This window comes from Heteronotia binoei, chromosome 2 (genome assembly GCF_032191835.1).
Source record: "Heteronotia binoei isolate CCM8104 ecotype False Entrance Well chromosome 2, APGP_CSIRO_Hbin_v1, whole genome shotgun sequence".
Lineage (NCBI taxonomy): Eukaryota > Metazoa > Chordata > Lepidosauria > Squamata > Gekkonidae > Heteronotia > Heteronotia binoei.
Window position 1 is genome coordinate 57,159,188 of NC_083224.1, and position 303 is coordinate 57,159,490.

Sequence of the window (303 nt, forward strand, 5' to 3'; positions counted from 1 at the left end):
GGAGCTGTTTTGTCTCTTTCAACTCTGCGTTTTTACTTTTTCATCTGACATCTGTCCTATTATGAGAGAAACGGGTTTGAATATGATTTATGTTTGGAAGTAATCCTTCCATCCAGATAACTTCTTTCTTCCTTCTAAAACACAAATTGTTTTAACAATTTCACCTCTTCCTTCCCCCACCCCAGGTTTTCTTTTGTTTTGTTATTCCATCCAAAGCATTTCTTCTTGGTCTTCAGATTTCAGAAGGTGCAGCACAATGTGCTGTTACAACAATTTTTTTCCTTTCCTGTACTTTCAAGTGAA